Source organism: Carica papaya, chromosome 5, assembly GCF_054855325.1.
Source record: "Carica papaya isolate Zhongbai chromosome 5, ASM5485532v1, whole genome shotgun sequence".
Taxonomy (NCBI): Eukaryota; Viridiplantae; Streptophyta; class Magnoliopsida; order Brassicales; family Caricaceae; genus Carica; species Carica papaya.
The window spans coordinates 31952556-31972907 of NC_142313.1; the positions used below are offsets into that span (position 1 = coordinate 31952556).

The window sequence follows — 20352 nt, forward strand, 5'->3', positions numbered from 1 at the left end:
GCTGCAAATACATACACTTTTTCTCCCTCCATCCCCCCTCCCGTCATTTGATTCCTTGTGCGTGCGCACTGCACCTCCCGTGCTCGTTCTAATATAAAGTAAAATGCTACGGTGCCGTGACTCACATTTGCGAATAAAGCTAAGGACCATAATTCAAGTCGCACGTATCGTCGAAAGAATCATCTGCAAAAAAATGGGTGCAACACGAGGACTTCCTAAGAAAATGGGTGAAATATAAGGACTTCGCAGGAGGTCACCCATCCTAGTGCTACTCTCGCCCAAGCACCCTTAACTTGCGGAGTTCTGATAGAATCCGTTGCATTGGTGCTGGGATGATTGCTCATGTTTCATTCTGCGCTGCAAATACATACACTTTTTCTCCCTCCATCCCCCCTCCCGTCATTTGATTCCTTGTGCGTGCGCACTGCACCTCTCGTTCTCGTTCAAATATCAAGTAAAATGTCACGGCGTCGTGACTCAAATTTGCGAATAAATCTGCGGACCATAATTAAAGTCGCGCGTAACGTCGAACAGCACATCTGAAAAAAAGAAAATGGGTGCAACACGAGAACTTCCCAGGAGGTAACCCATCATTGTACTACTTTCACCAAAGCACACTTAACTTCGGAGTTCTGATGGGATCCGGTGCATTTGTGCTGGTGTGACCGCACCTGTTTAATTTCGTGTTGAAAATACATGCACTCCTTCTCCCTCCCCCCCTCCCATCATTTGTTTCCTTGTGCGTTCACATTGCACCTCTCATTCTCGTTCTAATATCGATTAAAATGCCCCTGATTCTTGACTCACATTTGCGTATAAACCAGCGGACCATAGTTCCAGTCGCGCGTAACGTCGAACGACCCATATGAAAAAAAATTGTTGCGATACGAGGACTTCCCAAGAGGTCACCCATCCGAGTACTACTCTCGTCAAAGCACACTTAACTGCAGAGTTATGATGGGATCCAGTGCATTAGTGCTGGTATGATGCCACTTGTTTAATTTTGCACTTCAAATACATACACTCCCTCTCTTTTCTTCCTCATCCCGTTACTTGTTTCCTTGTGCGTGCGCACTGCACCTCCCGTACTCGTTCCAATATCAAGTAAAATGCAACGGCGCCGTGACTCACATTTGCGAATAAACCTGCAGACCATAAATCAAGTCGCGCGTAACGTCGAAAGAATCATCTGCAAAAAGATGGGTGCAACACGAGGACCACCCAAGAAAATGGGTGAAATATAAGGACTTCGCAGGAGGTCACCCATCCGAGTACTTTTCTCGCCCAAGCACCCTTAACTGCGGAGTTCTGATAGAATCCGTTGCATTAGTGCTGGTATGATCCCTCATGTTTCATTCTGCACTGCAAATACATACACTCTTTCTCCTTCCAACCCCCCTCCCCTCATTTGTTTCCTTGTACGTGCACTCTGCATCTCTCTTTCTCGTTCTAATATCAAGTAATATGCCCCGGCACCGTGACTCACCTTTGCAAATGAACCAGCAGTTTATAATTCCATTCGCGCGTAACGTCGAACAACCCATCCGAAAAAAAAAATAGGTGCAACACGAGGGCTTCCCAGGTGGTGACCCATCCGAGTACTACTCTCGCCCAAGCACACTTAACTGCGGAGTTCTGATGGGATTCGGAGCTTTAGTGCTGGTATGATTGCACCTGTTTAATTTCGTGCTGCAAATACATACACTCCTTCTCATTTCTTCCCCCTCCCGTCATTTGTTTCCTTGTGCGTTCACACTTCACCTCTCATTCTCGTTCTAATATCGGTTAAAATGCCTATGCTTCTTGACTCACATTTGCGTATAAATCCGCGGACCCTAGTTTCAGACGCGCGTAACGTCGAACGACCTGTCTGAAAAAAAATTGGTGCGACACGAGGACTTCCCAGGAGGTCACCCATCCGAGTACTAATCTCGCCCAAGCACACTTCACTGCGGAGTTCTGATGGGATCCGGTGCATTAGTGCTGGTATGATCGCACCTGTTTAATTTTGCGCTGCAAATACATAAATTCATTCCCCTTTCTTACCCCTCCCGTCATTCGTTTCCTTGTGCGTGGGCACTGCACCTCCCGTTCTCATTCTAATATCAAGTAAATAGCTACAGCGCCGTGACTCACATTTGCGAATAAACCTGAGGGCCATAATTCAAGTCGCGCGTAACGTCGAAAGAATCATCTGTAAAAAAATGGGTGCAACACAAGGACTTCACAAGAAAATAGGTGAAATATAAGGACTTCGCAGGAGGTAACCCATGCTAGTACTACTCTCGCCCAAGCACCCTTACATACGTGGTTCTGATAGAATCCGTTGCATTAGTGCTGGTATGATCGCACCAGTTTAATTTCGCGCTGCAAATACATAAACTCCATCTCCTTTCTTTCCCCTTCCGTCATTTGTTTCCTTGTGCGTGCGCACCGCACCTCTCGTTCTCGTTCAAATATCAAGTAAAATGCCACGGCGCCATGACTCACATTTGCGAATAAATCTGCGGACCGTAATTAATGTTGCGCGTAACGTCGAACGGCACATCTGAAAAAAAAAAATGGGTGCAACACGAGAACTTCCCAGGAGGTAACCCATCATTGTACTACTTTCGCCAAAGCACACTTAACTGCGGAGTTCTGATGGGATCCGGTGCATTAGTGCTGGTGTGACCGCACCTATTTAATTTCGTGCTGAAAATACATACACTCCTTCTTCCCTCCCCCCCTCCCATCATTTGTTTCCTTGTGCGTTCACACTGCACCTCTCCTTCTCGTTCGAATATCGATTAAAATGCCCCTGATTCTTGACTCACATTTGCGTATAAACCAGCGGACCATAGTTCCAGCCGTGCATAATGTCGAACGACCCATATGAAAAAAAATTATTGCGATACGAGGACTTCCCAAGAGGTCACCCATCCGAGTACTACGCTCGCCCAAGCACCCTTAACTGCAGAGTTCTGATGGGATCCAGTACATTAGTGCTGGTATGATGCCACTTGTTTAATTTTGCGCTTCAAATACATACACTCCTTCTCTTTTCTTCCTCCTCCCGTTATTTATTTCCTTGTGCGTGTGCACTGCACCTCCCGTACTCGTTCTAATATCAAGTAAAAAGCCACGGCGCCGTGACTCACATTTGCGAATAAACCTGCGGACCATAAATCAAGTCGCGCGTAAAGTCGAAAGAATCATCTGCAGAAAGATGGGTGCAACACGAGGACCTCCCAAGAAAATAGGTGAAATATAAGGACTTCGCAGGAGGTCACCCATCCGAGTACTTTTCTCGCCCAAGCACCCTTAACTGCGGAGTTCTGATAGAATTCGTTGCATTAGTGCTGGTATGATCCCTCATGTTTCATTCTGCACTGCAAATACATACACTCTTTCCCCTCCCATCCACCCACCCGTCATTTGTTTCCTTGTGCGTGCACTCTGCACATCTCTTTCTCGTTCTAATATCAAGTAATATGCCCCGGCACCGTGACTCACCTTTGCAAATGAACCAGCGGTTTATAATTCTATTCGCGCATAACGTCGAACAACCCATCCGAGAAAAAATAGGTGCAACACGAGGGCTTCCCAAGTGGTCACCCATCCGAGTACTACTCTCGCTCAAGCACACCTAACTGCGGAGTTCTGATGGGATCCGGGGCTTTAGTGCTGGTATTATCGCACCTGTTTAATTCCGCGCTGCAAATACATACACTCCTTCTCCTTTCTTCCCCCTCTATCATTTGTTTCCATGTGCGTTCACACTTTATCTCTCCTTCTCGTTCTAATATCGATTAAAATGCCCCTGATTCTTGACTCACATTTGCGTATAAACCAGCGGACCCTAGTTCCAGACTCGCGTAACGTCGAACGACCCGTCTGAAAAAAAATTGGTGCGACACGAGGACTTTCGAGGAGGTCACCCATCCGAGTACTAATCTCGCCCAAGCACACTTCACTACGGAGTTTTGATAGGATCCGGTGCATTAGTGCTGGTATGATCGCACCTGTTTAATTTTGCGCTGCAAATACATAAACTCATTCCCCTTTCTTCCCCCTCCCGTCATTTCTTTCCTTGTGCGTGCGCACTGCACCGCCCGTGCTCGTTCTAATATCAAGTAAAATACTACGGTGCCGTGACTCACATTTGCGAATAAACCTGAGGACCATAATTCAAGTCGCACGTATCGTCGAAAGAATCATCTGCAAAAAAATGGGTGCAACACGAGGACTTCCTAAGAAAATGGGTGAAATATAAGGACTTCGCAGGAGGTCACCCATCCTAGTGCTACTCTCGCCCAAGCACCCTTAACTTGCGGAGTTCTGAAAGAATCCGTTGCATTGGTGCTGGTATGATTGCTCATGTTTCATTATGCACTGCAAATACATAAACTTTTTCTCCCTCCATCCCCCCTCCCGTCATTTGTTTCCTTGTGCGTGCACTATGCATCTCTCTTTCTCATTCTAATATCGATTAAAATGCCCCTGCTTCTTGACTCACATTTGCGTATAAACCAGCGGACCCTAGTTCTAGTCGCGCGTAACGTCGAACGACCTGTCTGAAAAGAAATTAGTGCGACACGAGGATTTCCTAGGAGGTCACCATCCGAGTACTACTCTCGCCCAAGCACACTTAACTGCGGAGTTCTGATAGGATCCGGTGTATTAGTGCTGGTATGATCGCACCTGTTTAATTCCGCGCTGCAAATACATAGACTCCTCCTTTCTTCCCCCTCCCGTCATTTCTTTCCTTGTGCGTGCGCACTGCACCTCCCGTGCTCGTTCTAATATCAAACAAAATGCTAAGGTGCCGTGACTCACATTTGCGAATAAACCTGAGGACCATAATTCAAGTCGCGCGTATCGTCGAAAGAATCATCTGCAAAAAAATGGGTACAACACGAGAACTTCTTAAGAAAATGGGTGAAATATAAGGACTTCGCAGGAGGTCACCCATCCTAGTGCTACTCTCGCCCAAGCACCCTTAACTTGCGGAGTTCTAATAGAATCTGTTACATTGGTGCTGGTATGATTGCTCATGTTTCATTCTGCGCTGCAAATACATAAACTTTTTCTCCCTCTATCCCCCCTCCCGTCATTTGTTTCCTTGTGCGTGCACTCTGCATCTCTCCTTCTCCTTCTAATATTGATTAAAATGTCCCTGCTTCTTGGCTCAAATTTACGTATAAACCAGTGGACCCTAGTTCCAGTCGCGCGTAACGTCGTACGACCCGTCTGAAAAAAAAATTAGTGCGACACGTGGACTTCCCAGGAGGTCACCCATCCGAGTACTACTCTCGCCCATGCACACTTAACTGCGGAGTTCTGATGGGATCCGGTGCATTAGTACTGGTATGATCGCACCTATTTAATTTTGCGCTGCAAATACATAAACTCCTTCTCCTTTCTTCCCCCTCCCGTCATTTGTTTCCTTGTGTGTGCGCACTGCACCTCTCGTTCTTGTTCAAATATCAAGTAAAATGCCACGGCGCCGTGACTCACATTTGCGAATAAATCTGCAGACCATAATTAAAGTCGCGCGTAACGTCGAACGGCACATCTGAAAGAAAAAATGTGTGCAACACAAGAACTTCCCAGGAGGTAACCCATCATTGTACTACTTTCGCCAAAGCACACTTAACTGCAGAGTTCTGATGAGATCCAGTACATTAGTGCTGGTATGATGCCACTTGTTTAATTTTGCGCTTCAAATACATACACTCCTTCTCTTTCCTTCCTCCTCCCGTCATTTGTTTCCTTGTGCGTGCGCACTGCACCTCCCGTACTCGTTCTAATATCAAGTAAAATGCCACGGCGCCGTGACTCACATTTGCGAATAAACCTGCGGACCATAAATCAAGTCGCGCGTAACATCGAAAGAATCATATGCAAAAAGATGGGTGCAACACGAGGACCTCCTAAGAAATGGGTGAAATATAAGGACTTCGCAGAAGGTCACCCATCCGAGTACTTTTCTCGCCCAAGCACCCTTAACTACGGAGGTCTGATAGAATCTGTTGCATTAGTGCTGGTGTGATCCCTCATGTTTCATTCTGCACTGCAAATACATACACTCTTTCTCCTCCCATCCCCCCTCCCGTCATTTCTTTCCTTGTGCGTGCACTTTGCATCTCTCTTTCTCGTTCTAATATCAAGTATATGCCCCGGCACCGTGACGCATCTTTGGAAATGAACCAGCGGTTTATAATTCTATTCGCGCGTAACGTCGTACGACCCGTCTGTGAAAAAAATTAGTGCGACACGAGGACTTCCCAGGAGGTCACCCTTCCGAGTACTACACTCGCCCAAGCACACTTAACTGCGGAGTTCTGATGGGATCGAGAGCTTTAGTGCTGGTATGATCGCACCAGTTTACTTTCGCGCTACAAATACATACACTCCTTCTCCTTTCTTCCCCCTCCCGTCATTTGTTTCCTTGTGCGTTCACACTTCACCTCTCATTCTCGTTCTAATATCGATTAAAAAGCCCCTGCTTCTTGACTCATATTTGCGTATAAACCAGCGGACCCTAGTTCCAGACGCGCGTAACGTCGAACGACCTGTCTGAAAAAAAATTGGTGCGACATGAGGACTTCCCAGGAGGTCACCCATCCGAGTTCTAATCTCGCCCAAGCACACTTCACTGCGGAGTTCTGATGGGATCCGGTGCATTAGTGCTGGTATGATCGCACCTGTTTAATTTCGCGCTGCAAATACATAAACTCATTCCCCTTTCTTCCCCCTCCCGTCATTTGTTTCCTTGTGCGTGCGCACTACACCTCCCGTTCTCGTTCTAATATCAAGTAAAATGCTACAGCGCCGTAACTCACATTTGCGAATAAACTTGAGGACCATAATTCAAGTCGCGCGTAACATCGAAAGAATCATCTGCAAAAAAATGGGTGCAACACGAGGACTTCACAAGAAAATGGGTGAAATATAAGGACTTCGCAGGAGGTAACCCATGCTAGTACTACTCTCGCCCAAGCACCCTTACCTACGGAGTTCTGATAGAATCCGTTGCATTAGTGCTGGTATGATCGCACCTGTTTCATTTCGTGCTGAAAATACATACACTCCTTCTCCTTCCCTCCCCCTCCCATCAATTGTTTCCTTGTGCGTTCACACTGCACCTGTCCTTCTCGTTCTAATATCGATTAAAATGCCCCTGCTTCTTGACTCACATTTGCGTATAAACCAGCGGACACTTGTTCCAGTCGCGCGTACCGTCGAACGACTCGTCTGAAAAAAAATTGGTGCGACACGAGGACTTCCCAATAGGTCACCAATCCGAGTACTAATCTCGCCCAAGCACACTTCACTGCGGAGTTCTGATGGGATCCGGTGCATTAGTGGTGGTACGATCGCACCTATTTAATTTTGCGCTACAAATTAATAAACTCATTCTCCTTTCTTCCTCCTCCCGTCATTTGTTTCCTTGTGCGTGCACACTGCATCTCCCGTTCTCGTTCTAATATCAAGTAAAATGCTACAGCGCCGTAACTCACATTTGCGAATAAACCTGAGGACCATAATTCAAGTCGCGCGTGACGTCGAAAGAATCATCTGCAAAAAAATGGGTGCAACACGAGGACTTCACAAGAAAATGGGTGAAATATAAGGACTTCGCAGGAGGTAACCCATGCTAGTACTACTCTCGCCCAAGCACCCTTACCTACGGAGTTCTGATAGAATCCGTTGCATTAGTGCTGGTATGATCGCACCTGTTTCATTTCGTGCTGAAAATACATACACTCCTTCTCCTTCCCTCCCCCTCCCATCAATTGTTTCCTTGTGCGTTCACACTGCACCTCTCCTTCTCGTTCTAATATCGATTAAAATGCCCCTGTTTCTTGACTCACATTTGCGTATAAACCAGCGGACACTTGTTCCAGTCGCGCGTAACGTCGAACGACCCGTCTGAAAAAAAATTGGTGCGACAGGAGGACTTCCCAGGAGGTCACCCATCCGACTACTACTCTTGCCCAAGCGCACTTAACTGCGGAGTTCTGATGGGATCCGGTGCATTAATGCTGGTATGATCACACCGGTCTAATTCCACGCTGCAAATACATAAACTGCTTCTCCTTTCTTCCCCTCCCGTCATTTGTTTCCTTGTGCGTGCGCACTGCACCTCCCGTGCTTGTTCTAATATCAAGTAAAATGCTACGGTGCCATGACTCACATTTGCGAATAAACCTGAGGACCATAATTCAAGTCGCGCGTATCGTCGAAAGAATCATCTGCAAAAAAATGGGTGCAACACGAGGACTTCCTAAGAAAATGGGTGAAATATAAGGACTTCGCAGGAAGTCACCCATCCTAGTGCTACTCTCGCCCAAGCACCTTTAACTTGCGGAGTTCTGATAGAATCCGTTGCATTGGTGCTGGTATGATTGCTCATGTTTCATTCTGCGCTGAAAATACATTTACTTTTTCTCCCTCCATCCCCCCTCCCGTCATTTGTTTCCTTGTGCGTGCACTCTGCATCTCTCTTTCTCGTTCTAATATCGATTAAAATGCCCCTGCTTCTTGACTCACATTTTCGTATAAACCAGTGGACCCTTGTTCCAGTCGCGCGTAACGTCGAACGACCCGCCTGAAAAAAAAATTAGTGCGACACGAGAACTTCCCAAGAGGTAACCCATTCGAGTACTACTCTCGCCCAAGCACACTTAACTGCGGAGTTCTGATGGGATCCGGTGCACTAGTGCTGGTATGATCGCACCTGTTTAATTTCGCGCTGCAAATACATAAACTCCTTCTCCTTTCTTCCCCCTCCCGTCATTTGTTTCCTTGTGCGTGCGCACTGCACCTCTCGTTCTCGCTCAAATATCAAGTAAAATGCCACGGTGCCGTGACTCACATTTGCGAATAAATCTGCGGACCATAATTAAAGTCGCGCGTAAGGTCGAACGGCACATCTGAAAAAAAGAAAATGGGTGCAACACGAGAACTTCCCAGGAGGTAACCCATCATTGTACTACTTTCGCCAAAGCACACTTAACTGAGGAGTTCTGATGGGATCTGGTGCATTTGTGCTGGTGTGACCGCACCTGTTTAATTTCGTGCTAAAAATACATACACTCCTTTTTCCCTCCCCCCCTCCCATCATTAGTTTCCTTGTGCGTTCACACTGCACCTCTCTTTCTCGTTCTAATATCGATTAAAATGCCCCTGATTCTTGACTCACATTTACGTATAAACCAGCGGACCATAGTTCTAGTCGCGCGTAACGTCGAACGACTCATCTGAAAAAAAATTTTTTGCGATACGAGGACTTCCCAAGAGGTCACCCATCCGAGTTCTACTCTCGCCCAAGCACACTTAACTGCAGAGTTATGATGGGATCCAGTGCATTAGTGCTGGTATGATGCCACTTGTATAATTTTGCGCTTCTAATACATACGCTCCTTCTCTTTTCTTCCTCCTCCCGTCATTTGTTTCCTTGTACGTGCGCACTGCACCTCCAGTACTCGTTCTAATATCAAGTAAAATGCCACGGTACCGTGTCTCACATTTGCAAAAAAAACCTACAGACCATAAATCAAGTCGCGCGTAACGTCGTAAGAATCATCTGCAAAAAGATGGGTGCAACACGAGGGCCTCCCAAGAAAATGGGTGAAATATAAGGACTTCGCAGGAGGTCACCCATCCGAGTACTTTTTTCGCCCAAGCACCCTTAACTGCGGAGTTCTGACAGAATCCGTTGCATTAGTGCTGGTATGATCGCACCTGTTTCATTCTGCACTGCAAATACATACACTCTTTCTCCTCCCATCCCCCCTCCCGTCATTTGTTTCCTTGTGCGTGCACTCTGCATCTCTCTTTCTCGTTATAATATCAAGTAATATGCCCCGGCACCGTGACTCACCTTTGCAAATAAACCAGTGGTTTATAATTCCATTCCCGTGTAACGTCGAACAACCCATCCGAATACTAATCTCGCCCAAGCACACTTCACTGCGGAGTTCTGATGGGATCCGGTGCATTAGTGCTGGTATGATCGCACCTCTTTAATTTTGCACTGCAAATACATAAACTCATTCCCCTTTCTTCCCCCTCTCGTCATTTATTTTCTTGTGCGTGCGCACTACACCTCCCGTTTTCATTCTAATATCAAATAAAATGCTACAGCGCCGTGACTCACATTTGCGAATAAAACTGAGGACCATAATTCATGTCGCGCGTAACATCGAAAGAATCATCTGCAAAAAAATAGGTGCAACACGAGGACTTCACAAGAAAATGGGTGAAATATAAGGACTTCGCAGGAGGTAACCCATGCTAGTACTACTCTCGCCCAAGCACCCTTACCTACGGAGTTCTGATAGAATCCGATGCATTAGTGCTGGTATGACCGCACCTGTTTAATTTCATGCTGAAAATACATACACTCCTTCTTCCCTCCCCCCCCTCCCATCATTTGTTTCCTTGTGCGTTCACACTGCACCTGTCCTTCTCGTTCTAATATCGATTAAAATTTCCCTGATTCTTGACCCACATTTGCGTATGAACCAGCAGACCCTAGTTCCAGACGTGAGTAACGTCGAACGACCCGTCTGAAAAAAAATTGGTGCGACACGAGGACTTCCCAGGAGGTCACCCATCCGAGTACTAATCTCGCCCAAGCACACTTCACTGTGGAGTTCTGATGGGATCCGGTGCATTAGTGCTGGTATGATAGCACCTCTTTAATTTTGCGCTGCAAATACATAAACTCATTCCCCTTTCTTCCCCCTCGCGTCATTTGTTTCCTTGTGCGTGCGCACTGCACCTCCCGTTCTTGTTCTAATATCAAGTAAAATGCTACAGCGCCGTGACTCACATTTGCGAATAAACTTGAGGACCATAATTCAAGTCGCGCGTAACGTCGAAAGAATCATTTGCAAAAAAATGGGTGCAACACGAGGACTTCACAAGAAAATGGTGAAATATAAGGACTTCGCAGGAGGTAACCAATGCTAGTACTACTCTCGCCCAAGCACCCTTACCTATGGAGTTCTGATAGAATCCGTTGCATTAGTGCTGGTATGATCGCACCTGTTTCATTTCGCACTGCAAATACATACACTCCTTCTCCTTTCTTCCCCCTCCCGTCATTTGTTTCCTTGTGCGTGCGCACTGCCCCTCTCGTTCTCGTTCAAATATCAAGTAAAATGCCACGGCGCCGTGGCTCACATTTGCGAATAAATCTGCAGACCATAATTAAAGTCGCGCGCAACGTCGAGCGGCACATCTGAAAAAAAGAAAAAGGATGCAGCACGGGAACTTCCCAGGAGGTAACCCATCATTGTACTACTTTCGCCAAAGCATAGTTAACTGCGGAGTTCTGATGGGATCCGGTACATTTGTGCTGGTGTGACCGCACCTGCTTAATTTCGTGCTGAAAATACATACACTCCTTCTTCCCTCCCCCCCCTCCCATCATTTGTTTCCTTGTGCGTTCACACTGCACCTCTCCTTCTCGTTCTAATATCGATTAAAATGCCCCTGATTCTTGACTCACATTTGCGTATAAACCAGTGGACCTTAGTTCCAGTCGCGCGTAACGTCCAACGACCTGTCTGAAAAAAAATTGTTGCGACACGAGGACTTCCAAGGAGGTCACCCATCCGAGTACTACTCTCGCCCAAGCACACTTAACTACAGAGTTCTGATGGGATCTAGTGCATTAGTGCTGGTATGATCGCACCCGTCTAATTCCGCGCTGTAAATACATAAACTCCTTCCCCTTTCTTCCCCCTCCCGTCATTTGTTTCCTTGTGCGTGCGCACTGCACCTCCCGTGCTCGTTCTAATATAAAGTAAAATACTACGGTGCTGAGACTCACATTTGCGAATAAACCTGAGGACCATAATTCAAGTCACGCGTATCGTCGAAAGAATCATCTGCAAAAAAGTGGGTGCAACACGAGAACTTCCTAAGAAAATGGGTGAAATATAAGGACTTCGCAGGAGGTCACCCATCCGAGTACTTTTCTCGCCCAAGCACCCTTAACTGCGTAGTTCTGATAGAATCTGTTGCATTGGTACTGGTATGATTGCTCATGTTTCATTCTGCACTACAAATACATGCACTTTTTCTCCCTCCATCCCCCCTCCCGTCATTTGTTTCCTTGTACGTGCATTCTGCATCTCTCCTTCTCGTTCTAATATCGATAAAAATGCCCCTGCTTCTTGGCTCACATATGCGTATAAACTAGTGGACCCTAATTCCAGTCGAGCGTAACATCGAACGACCCGTCTGAAAAAAAAAATTTGTGCGACACGAGGAGTTCCCAGGAGGTCACCCATCCGAGTACTAATCTCGCCCAATCACACTTCACTTCGGAGTTCTTATGGGATCCAGTGCATTAGGGCTGGTATGATCGCACCTGTTTAATTTTGCGCTACAAATACATAAACTCATTCCCGTTTCTTCTCCCTCCCATCATTTGTGTCCTTGTGCGTGCGCACTGCACCTCCCGTTCTCGTTCTAATATCAAGTAAAATACAACAGCGTCGTGACTCACATCTGCGAAAAAACCATAGGACCATAATTCAAGTCGCGCGTAACGTCGAAAGAATCATCTGCAAAAAAACGGGTACAACACGAGGACTTCACAAGAAAATGGGTGAAATATAAGGTCTTCGCAGGAGGTAACCCATGGTAGTACTACTCTCGCCCAAGCACCCTTACCTACGGAGTTTTGATAGAATCCGTTGCATTAGTGCTGGTATGATCGCACCTGTTTCATTTCGTGCTGAAAATACATACACTCCTTCTCCTTCCCTTCCCCTCCCATCAATTGTTTCCTTGTGCGTTCACACTGCACCTCTCCTTCTCGCTCTAATATCGATTAAAATGCCCCTGCTTCTTGACTCACATTTGCGGATAAACCAGCGGACTCGAGTTCCAGTCGCGCGTAACGTCGAACGACCCGTCTGAAAAAAAATTGGTGCGACACGAGGACTTCCCAGGAGGTCACCTATCTGAGTACTACTCTCGCCCAAGCACACTTAACTGCGGAGTTCTGACGGGATCCGGTGCATTAGTGCTGGTATGATTGCACCCATTTAATTCCGTGCTGCAAATACATAAACTCCTTCTCCTTTCTTCCCCCTCCCGTCATTTGTTTCCTTGTGCGTGCGCACTGTACCTACCGTGCTCGTTCTAATATCAATTAAAATACTACGATGCCGTGACTCACATTTGCGAATAAACCTGAGGACCATAATTCAAGTCGTGCGTATCGTCGAAAGAATCATCTGCAAAAAAATGGGCGGAACACGAGGACTTCTTAAGAAAATATGTGAAATATAAGGCTTCGCAGGAGGTCACCCACCCTAGTGGTACTCTCGCCCAAGCACCCTTAACTTGCGGAGTTCTGATAGAATCCGTTGCATTGGTGCTGGTATGATTGCTAATGTTTCATTCTACGCTGCAAATACATACACTTTTTATCCCTCCATCCCCCCCTCCCGTCATTTGTTTCCTTGTGCGTGCACTCTGCATCTCTCCTTCTCGTTCTAATACCGATTAAAATGCCCCTGCTTCTTGACTCACATTTGCGTATAAACCAGTGGACCCTAGTTCCAGTCGCGCGTAACGTCGAACGACCTGTCTGAAAAAAAAATTAGTGCGACACGAGGACTTCCCAAGAGGTCACCCATACGAGTACTACTCTCGCCAAAGCACACTTAACTGCGGAGTTCTGATGGGATCCGGTGCATTAGTGCTGGTATGATCGCACCTGTTTAATTTCGCGCTGCAAATACATAAACTCCTTCTCCTTTCTTCCCCCTCCCGTCATTTGTTTCCTTGTGCGTGCGCACTACACCTCTCGTTCTCGTTCAAATATCAAGTAAAATACCACGGTGCCGTGACTCACCTTTGCGAATAAATCTGCGGACCATAATTAAAGTCGCGCATAACGTCGAACGGCACATCTGAAAAAAAAAATGGGTGCAACACGAGAATTTCTCAGGAGGTAACCCATCATTGTACTACTTTGGCCAAAGCACAGTTAACTGCGGAGTTCTGATGGGATCCGGTGCATTTGTGCTGGTGTGACCGCACCTGTTTAATTTCGTGCTGAAAATACATACACTCCTTCTTCCCTCACCCCCTCCCATCATTTGTTTCCTTGTGCGTTCACACTGCACCTCTCCTTCTCGTTCTAATATCGATTAAAATGCCCCTGATTCTTGACTCACATTTGCGTATAAACCAGTGGACCCTAGTTCCAGTCGCGCGTAACGTCGAACGACCCGTCTGAAAAAAATATTAGTGCGACACGAAGACTTCCCAAGAGGTCACCCATATGAGTACTACTCTCGCCAAAGCACACTTAACTGCGGAGTTCTGACGGGATCCGGTGCATTAGTGCTGGTATGATCGCACCCATTTAATTCCGCGCTGCAAATACATAAACTCCTTCTCCTTTCTTCCCCCTCCCGTCATTTGTTTCCTTGTGCGTGCGCACTGCACCTCCCGTACTCGTTCTAATATAAAGTAAAATGCCACGGCGCCGTGACTCACATTTGCGAATAAATCTGCAGACCATAAATCAAGTCGCGCGTAACGTCGAAAGAATCATCTGCAAAAAGATGGGTGCAACACGAGGACCTCCCAAGAAAATGGGTGAAATATAAGGACTTCGCAGGAGGTCACCCATCCGAGTACTTTTCTCGCCCAAGCACCCTTAACTGCGGAGTTCTGATAGAATCCGTTGCATTAGTGCTGGTATGATCCCTCATGTTTCATTCTGCACTGCAAATACATACACTCCTTCTCCTTCTATCCCCCCTCCCGTCATTTGTTTCCTTGTGCGTGCACTCTGAATCTCTGTTTCTCGTTCTAATATCAAGTAATATGCCCCGGCACCGTGACTCACCTTTGCAAATGAACCAACGGTTTATAATTCCATTCGCGCATAACGTCGAACAACCCATCCGAAAAAAAATAGGTACAACACGAGGGCTTCCCAAGTGGTCACCCATCCGAGGACTACTCTCGCCCAAGCACACTTAACTGCGGAGCTCTGATGGGATGCGGAGCTTTAGTGCTGGTATGATCGCACCTGTTTAATTTCGCGCTGCAAATACATACACTCCTTCTCCTTTCTTCCCCCTCCCGTCATTTGTTTCCTTGTGCGTTCACACTTCACCTCTCATTCTCGTTCTAATATCGATTAAAATGCCCCTGCTTCTTGACTCACATTTGCGTATAAACCAGCAGACCCTAGTTCCAGACGCGCGTAACGTCGAACGACCCGTCTGAAAAAAAATTGGTGCGATACGAGGACTTCCCAGGAGGTGACCCATCCGAGTACTAATCTCGCCCAAGCACACTTTACTGCGGAGTTCTGATGGGATCCGATGCATTAATGCTGGCATGATCGCACCTGTTTAATTTTGCGCTGCAAATACATAATTCATTCCCCTTTCTTCCCCCTCCCGTCATTTGTTTCCTTGTGCGTGCGCACTGCACCTCCTGTTCTCGTTCTAATATCAAGTAAAATGCTACACCACCGTGACTCACATTTGCGAATAAACCTGAGGACCATAATTCAAGTCGCGCGTAACGTCGAAAGAATCATCTGCAAAAAAATGGGTGCAACACGAGGACTTCACAAGAAAATGGGTGAAATATAAGGACTTCGCAGGAGGTAACCCATGCTAGTACTACTCTCGCCCAAGCACCCTTACCTACGGAGTTCTGATAGAATCCGTTGCATTAGTGCTGGTATGATCGCACCTGTTTCGTTTTGCGCTGCAAAAACATACACTCCTTCTCCTTTCTTCCCCCTCCCGTCATTTGTTTCCTTGTGCGTTCACACTTCACCTCTCATTTTCGTTTTAATAACGATTAAAATGCCCCTTCTTCTTGACTCACATTTGCGTATAAACCAGCGGACCGTAATTCCAAATGAGCGTAACGTCGAACGACCCGTCTGAAAAAAAATTGGTGCGACACGAGGACTTCTCAGGAGGTCACCCATTCGAGTACTACTCTCGCCCAAGCACACTTAACTGCGGAGTTGTGATGGGATCCGGTGCATTAGTGCTGGTATGATCGCACCCGTTTAATTCAGCGCTGCAGATACATAAACTCCTTCTCCTTTCTTCCCCCTCCCGTCATTTGTTTCCTTGTGCGTGTGCACTGCACCTCCCGTGCTTGTTCTAATATCAAGTAAAATGCTACGGTGTCGTGACTCACATTTGTGAATAAACCTGAGGACCATAATTCAAGTCGCGCGTATCGTCGAAAGAATCATCTGCAAAAAAATGGGTGCAACACGAGGACTTCCTAAGAAAATGGGTGAAATATAAGGACTTCGCAGGAGGTCACCCATCCTAGTGCTACTCTCGCCCAAGCACCCTTAACTTGCGGAGTTCTGATAGAATCCGTTGCATTGGTGCTGGTATGATTGCTCATGTTTCATTATGCGCTGCAAATACATACACTTTTTCTCCCTCCATCCCCCCTCCCGTCATTTGTTTCCTTGTGCGTGCACTTTGCATCTCTCATTCTCATTCTAATATCGATTAAAATGCCCCTGTTTCTTGACTCACATTTGCGTATAAACCAGCGGACCCTAGTTCCAGTCGCGCGTAACGTCGAACGATCCGTCTGAAAAAAAATTGGTGCGACACGAGGACTTCCCAAGAGGTCACCCATCCGAGTACTACTCTCGCCCAAGCAAACTTAACTGCGGAGTTCTGATGGGATCCGGTGCATTAGTGCTGGTATGATCGCACCCGTTTAATTTAACGCTACAAATACATAAACTCCTTCTCCTTTCTTCCCCCTCCCGTCATTTGTTTCCTTGTGCGTGCGCACTGCTCCTCTCGTTCTCGTTCAAATATCAAGTAAAATGCCACGGTACCGTGACTCTCATTTGCGAATAAATCTGCGGAATATAATTAAAGTCGCGCGTAACGTCGAACGGCATATCTGAAAAAAAGTAGATGGGTGCAACACGAGAACTTCACAAGAAAATGGGTGAAATATAAGGACTTCCCAGGAGGTCACCCATCCGAGTACTACTCTCGCCAAAGCACACTTAACTGCGGAGTTCTGATGGGATCCGGTGCATTAGTGCTGGTATGATCGCACCCGTTTAATTCAACGCTGCAAATACATAAACTCCTTCTCCTTTCTTCCCCCTTCCGTCATTTGTTTCCTTGTGCGTGCGCACTGTACCTCTCGTTCTCGTTCAAATATCAAGTAAAATGCCACGGTGCCGTGACTCACATTTGCGAATAAATCTGCGGACCATAATTAAAGTTGCGCGTAACGTCGAACTGCACATCTAAAAAAAAGAAAATGGGTGCAACACGAGAACTTCCCAGGAGTTAACCCATCATTGTACTACTTTCACCAAAGCACACTTAACTGCGGGGTTCCGAAGGGATGCGGTGGATTTGTGCTGGTGTGACCGCACCTGTTTAATTTCGTGCTGAAAATACATACACTCCTTCTTCCCTCCCCCCCTCCCATCATTTGTTTCCTTGTGCTTTCACACTGCACCTCTCATTCTCATTCTAATATCGATTAAAATGCCCCTGATTCTTGACTCACATTTGCGTATAAACCAGCGGACCAAAGTTCCAGTCGCGCGTAACGTCGAACGACCCATCTGAAAAAAAATTGTTGCAATACGAGGACTTCCCAAGAGGTCACCCATCCGAGTACTATTCTCGCCCAAACACACTTAACTGCAGAGTTCTAATGGGATCCAGTGCAGTAGTGTTGGTATGATGCCACTTGTTTAATTTTGCGCTTCAAATATATACACTCATTCTCTTTTCTTCCTCATCCCATCATTTGTTTCCTTGTGCGTGCGCACTGCACCTCCCGTACTCGTTCTAATATCAAGTAAAATGCCACAACGCCGTGACTCACATTTGCGAATAAACCTGCGGACCATAAATCAAGTCGCGCGTAACGTCGAAAGAATCATATGCAAAAAGATGGGTGCAACATGAGGACCTCCCAAGAAAATGGGTGAAATATAAGGACTTCGCAGGAGGTCACCCATCCGAGTACTTTTCTCGCCCAAGCACCCTTAAATGCGGAGTTCTGATAGAATCGGTTGCATTAGTGCTGGTATGATCCCTCATGTTTCATTCTGCACTGCAAATACATACACTCTTTCTCCTTTCATCCCCCCTCCCGTCATTTGTTTCCTTGTGCGTGCACTCTGCATATCTCTTTCTCGTTCTAATATCAAGTAATATGCCCCGGCACCGTGACTAACCTTTGCAAATGAACCAGCAGTTTAAAATTCCATTCGCGCGTAATGTCGAACAACCCATCCGGAAAAAAATAGGTGCAACACGAGGGCTTCCCAAGTGGTCACCCATCCGAGTACTACCCTCGCCCAAACACACTTAACTGCGGAGTTCTGATGGGATCCGGAGCTTTAGTGCTGGTATGATCGCACCTGTTTAATTTCGCGCTGCAAATACATACACTCCTTCTCCTTTCTTCCACCTCCCGTCATTTGTTTCCTTGTGCGTTCACACTTCACCTCTCATTCTCGTTCATATATCGATTAAAATGCCCCTGCTTCTTGACTCACATTTGCGTATAAACCAGCGGACCCTAATTCCAGACGAGCGTGACGTCGAACGACCCGTCTGAAAAAAAATTGGTGCGACACGAGGACTTCCCAGGAGGTCACCCATCCGAGAACTAATCTCACCCAAGCACACTTCACTGTGGAGTTCTGATGGGATCCAGTGCATTAGTGGTGGTATGATCGCACCTGTTTAATTTTGCGCTGCAAATACATAAACTCATTCCCCTTTCTTCCCCCACCCGTCATTTGTTTCCTTGTGCGTGCGCACTGCACCTCCTGTTCTCGTTCTAATATCAAGTAAAATTCTACAGCGCCGTGACTCACATTTGCGAATAAAGTTGAGGACCATAATACAAGTCGCGCGTAACGTCGAAAGAATCATCTACAAAAAAATGGGTGCAACACGAGGACTTCACAAGAAAATGGGTGAAATATAAAGACCTCGCAGGAGGTACCCCAAGCTAGTACTACTCTCGCCCAAGCACTTTTTCCTACGGAGTTCTGATAGAATCCGTTGCATTAGTGCTGGTATGATCGCACCTGTTTCATTTTCGGCTGTAAATACATACACTCCTTCTCCTTTCTTCCCCCTCCCGTCATTTGTTTCCTTGTGCCTGCGCACTGCACCTCTCGTACTCGTTCTAATATCAAGTAAAATGTCACGGCGCCGTGACTCACATTTGCGAATAAACCTGCGGACCATAAATCAAGTCGCGCGTAACGTCGAAAGAATCATCTGCAAAAAGATGGGTGCAACACGAGGACCTCCCAAGAAAATGGGTGAAATATAAGGACTTCGCAGGAGGTCACCCATCCGAGTACTTTTCTCGCCCAAGCACCCTTAACTGCGGAGTTCTGATAGAATCCGTTGCATTAGTGCTGGTATGATCCCTCATGTATCATTCTGCACTGCAAATACATACACTCTTTCTCCTTCCATCCCCCCTCCCGTCATTTGTTTCCTTGTGCGTGCACTCTGCATCTCTCTTTCTCGTTCTAATATTAAGTAATATGCCCCGGCACCGTGACTCACCTTTGCAAATGAACCAGCGGTTTATAATTCCATTCGCGCGTAACGTCGAACAGCCAATTCGAAAAAAAATAGGTGCAACACGAGGGCTTCCCAAGTAGTCACCCATCCGAGTACTACTCTCGCCCAAGCACACTTAACTACGGAGCTCTGATGGGATCCGGAGCTTTAGTGCTGGTATGATCGCACCTTTTTAATTTCGCGCTGCAAATACATACACTCCTTCTCCTTTCTTCCCCCTCCCGTCATTTGTTTCCTTTTGCGTTCACACTTCACCTCTCATTCTCGTTCTAATATCGATTAAAATGCACCTGCTTCTTGACTCACATTTGTGTATAAACCAGCGGACCATAGTTCCAAACGCGCGTAACGTCGAACGACCCGTCTGAAAAAATAATTAGTGTGACAAGAGGACTTCACAGGAGGTCACCCATCCGAGTACTAATCTCGCCCAAGCACACTTAACTGCGGAGTTCTGATGGGATCCGGTGCATTAGTGCTGGTATGATCGCAACTGTTTAATTTTGCGCTGCAAATACATAAACTCATTCCCCTTTCTTCCCCCTCCCGTCATTTGCTTTTTTGTACGTGCGCAATGCACTTGTCGTTCTCGTTCAAATATCAAGTAAAATGCCACGGCGCCGTGACTCACATTTGCGAATAAATCTGCAAACCATAATTAAAGTCGCGCGTAACGTCGAACGGCACATCTGAAAAAAAGAAAATGGGTTCAACACGAGGACTTCGCAAGAAA

The 20352-nt window shown here is 46.5% G+C and overlaps 6 non-coding genes and 27 pseudogenes across 6 annotated transcripts; all 33 read right to left on the minus strand.

Annotated features, from left to right (window-relative positions):
* Nucleotides 1–554: 554 nt before the first annotated feature.
* On the minus strand, nt 555–673 carry LOC148265601 (5S ribosomal RNA; annotated as a pseudogene).
* An 884-nt stretch (nt 674–1557) lies between these two features.
* Nucleotides 1558–1676, minus strand: LOC148265602 (5S ribosomal RNA; annotated as a pseudogene).
* A 205-nt stretch (nt 1677–1881) lies between these two features.
* LOC148265603 (5S ribosomal RNA) lies at nt 1882–2000 on the minus strand. The gene has a single exon (XR_015821011.1). It is a non-coding gene; the product is annotated as a 5S ribosomal RNA (ribosomal RNA).
* A 562-nt stretch (nt 2001–2562) lies between these two features.
* Nucleotides 2563–2681, minus strand: LOC148265604 (5S ribosomal RNA; annotated as a pseudogene).
* Nucleotides 2682–2885: 204 nt separating this feature from the next.
* LOC148265605 (5S ribosomal RNA) lies at nt 2886–3003 on the minus strand (annotated as a pseudogene).
* Nucleotides 3004–3564: 561 nt separating this feature from the next.
* On the minus strand, nt 3565–3683 carry LOC148265606 (5S ribosomal RNA; annotated as a pseudogene).
* Nucleotides 3684–3887: 204 nt separating this feature from the next.
* Nucleotides 3888–4006, minus strand: LOC148265607 (5S ribosomal RNA; annotated as a pseudogene).
* A 561-nt stretch (nt 4007–4567) lies between these two features.
* Nucleotides 4568–4685, minus strand: LOC148265608 (5S ribosomal RNA; annotated as a pseudogene).
* Nucleotides 4686–5244: 559 nt separating this feature from the next.
* On the minus strand, nt 5245–5363 carry LOC148265609 (5S ribosomal RNA). The gene has a single exon (XR_015821127.1). It is a non-coding gene; the product is annotated as a 5S ribosomal RNA (ribosomal RNA).
* An 885-nt stretch (nt 5364–6248) lies between these two features.
* Nucleotides 6249–6367, minus strand: LOC148265610 (5S ribosomal RNA; annotated as a pseudogene).
* A 205-nt stretch (nt 6368–6572) lies between these two features.
* On the minus strand, nt 6573–6691 carry LOC148265611 (5S ribosomal RNA; annotated as a pseudogene).
* Nucleotides 6692–7250: 559 nt separating this feature from the next.
* LOC148265612 (5S ribosomal RNA) lies at nt 7251–7369 on the minus strand (annotated as a pseudogene).
* A 559-nt stretch (nt 7370–7928) lies between these two features.
* LOC148265613 (5S ribosomal RNA) lies at nt 7929–8047 on the minus strand (annotated as a pseudogene).
* A 561-nt stretch (nt 8048–8608) lies between these two features.
* LOC148265614 (5S ribosomal RNA) lies at nt 8609–8727 on the minus strand. Its single transcript, XR_015819885.1, has one exon. It is a non-coding gene; the product is annotated as a 5S ribosomal RNA (ribosomal RNA).
* A 209-nt stretch (nt 8728–8936) lies between these two features.
* LOC148265615 (5S ribosomal RNA) lies at nt 8937–9055 on the minus strand (annotated as a pseudogene).
* A 1515-nt stretch (nt 9056–10570) lies between these two features.
* Nucleotides 10571–10689, minus strand: LOC148265616 (5S ribosomal RNA; annotated as a pseudogene).
* A 562-nt stretch (nt 10690–11251) lies between these two features.
* Nucleotides 11252–11370, minus strand: LOC148265617 (5S ribosomal RNA; annotated as a pseudogene).
* Nucleotides 11371–11575: 205 nt separating this feature from the next.
* Nucleotides 11576–11694, minus strand: LOC148265618 (5S ribosomal RNA; annotated as a pseudogene).
* A 562-nt stretch (nt 11695–12256) lies between these two features.
* Nucleotides 12257–12375, minus strand: LOC148265619 (5S ribosomal RNA; annotated as a pseudogene).
* A 559-nt stretch (nt 12376–12934) lies between these two features.
* Nucleotides 12935–13053, minus strand: LOC148265620 (5S ribosomal RNA; annotated as a pseudogene).
* A 562-nt stretch (nt 13054–13615) lies between these two features.
* Nucleotides 13616–13734, minus strand: LOC148265621 (5S ribosomal RNA; annotated as a pseudogene).
* A 207-nt stretch (nt 13735–13941) lies between these two features.
* On the minus strand, nt 13942–14060 carry LOC148265622 (5S ribosomal RNA; annotated as a pseudogene).
* A 205-nt stretch (nt 14061–14265) lies between these two features.
* On the minus strand, nt 14266–14384 carry LOC148265623 (5S ribosomal RNA; annotated as a pseudogene).
* Nucleotides 14385–14944: 560 nt separating this feature from the next.
* LOC148265624 (5S ribosomal RNA) lies at nt 14945–15063 on the minus strand (annotated as a pseudogene).
* Nucleotides 15064–15268: 205 nt separating this feature from the next.
* LOC148265625 (5S ribosomal RNA) lies at nt 15269–15387 on the minus strand (annotated as a pseudogene).
* A 558-nt stretch (nt 15388–15945) lies between these two features.
* LOC148265626 (5S ribosomal RNA) lies at nt 15946–16064 on the minus strand (annotated as a pseudogene).
* Nucleotides 16065–16625: 561 nt separating this feature from the next.
* On the minus strand, nt 16626–16744 carry LOC148265627 (5S ribosomal RNA). Its single transcript, XR_015819846.1, has one exon. It is a non-coding gene; the product is annotated as a 5S ribosomal RNA (ribosomal RNA).
* Nucleotides 16745–16983: 239 nt separating this feature from the next.
* LOC148265628 (5S ribosomal RNA) lies at nt 16984–17102 on the minus strand (annotated as a pseudogene).
* A 532-nt stretch (nt 17103–17634) lies between these two features.
* On the minus strand, nt 17635–17752 carry LOC148265629 (5S ribosomal RNA; annotated as a pseudogene).
* Nucleotides 17753–18313: 561 nt separating this feature from the next.
* On the minus strand, nt 18314–18432 carry LOC148265630 (5S ribosomal RNA). The gene has a single exon (XR_015820189.1). It is a non-coding gene; the product is annotated as a 5S ribosomal RNA (ribosomal RNA).
* A 205-nt stretch (nt 18433–18637) lies between these two features.
* LOC148265631 (5S ribosomal RNA) lies at nt 18638–18756 on the minus strand (annotated as a pseudogene).
* Nucleotides 18757–19670: 914 nt separating this feature from the next.
* On the minus strand, nt 19671–19789 carry LOC148265632 (5S ribosomal RNA). The gene has a single exon (XR_015820176.1). It is a non-coding gene; the product is annotated as a 5S ribosomal RNA (ribosomal RNA).
* Nucleotides 19790–19995: 206 nt separating this feature from the next.
* LOC148265633 (5S ribosomal RNA) lies at nt 19996–20114 on the minus strand (annotated as a pseudogene).
* Between the last annotated feature and the right edge of the window lie 238 nt (nt 20115–20352).